The following is an 889-nucleotide window of genomic DNA, read 5'->3' as shown; positions in this document are numbered from 1 at the left end:
AGTAGTTTACTCAAGAGTAAACTGCTTCCAGATTATTTGCATGTGTAGATGCACCCAGTATCTCCAAAAGTGTGCCTTCATTGCTGTGTCTGTAGAGTAGCGTACCCATTTCCAAGTTAGCTTTAGACAAAACCTACCTGAGAAGCAAGGCACCTAGTTGAACAGCAAATCCATGCTAAGCTCCATACTGCCATGGCTGGACTGCTACTGGTACTCAAACCAACTAGTGCAGTGGTTTCCAACCTGTGGTCTGCAGACCCCTGGGGGTCCACAGATTATGTCTAAGGAGTCTGTGAAAGATGACTATGATTAATCAAAAGTATGTGAATACACAAATTTACAATTCAAAGGAGTCAGCATTTCTATTCGACATTTCCAAAGGGGTCTGTACCTCCATTCAAAATTTTTTAGGGGTCTGCAAATGAAAAAAGGTTGAAAACCACCAATTTTGTATACATTTTGCTGAAGTACGTCTAACACTACATTGCAGTCACAACAGGACTGTAAGTGTGTGGGGAAACTGACAATTCAGCATGTTCTGTTCAGTCAAATAGTGTTCTCTAGGGCTAGGGGCAGAAATTACACATAAACCAGTATGAGTGATGAGAAACTAGTTCAGATCTGTATCACAACAGTTCAGTGCACATAAAATGCTTTCAAAATGGCCAAAACCTGGCTAGATGTAGTGTCAGACTTAACTGATTTATGGTAAATCGGTTTATTGAACTTCTGTCCCAGATCCTGTCTAGATTCAAGTTACCTCACAGTCTCCCAGCATCCCAGAATGTTTTGCACCTCCCCCACAAACCTCCCCTTGCAGGCTGGGCAGGTTAGACTTGGCCCAAGATGTCTGCTCCAGCTAACCAGGGGGATATGCTCGAGCACTCCC

This window comes from Gavialis gangeticus, unplaced genomic scaffold (genome assembly GCF_001723915.1).
Source record: "Gavialis gangeticus isolate Ggan-Ray unplaced genomic scaffold, GavGan_comp1, whole genome shotgun sequence".
NCBI classification, from domain to species: domain Eukaryota; kingdom Metazoa; phylum Chordata; order Crocodylia; family Gavialidae; genus Gavialis; species Gavialis gangeticus.
The sequence above is the reverse complement of the archived record's forward strand: the minus strand, read 5'-3'. Positions refer to the sequence as shown.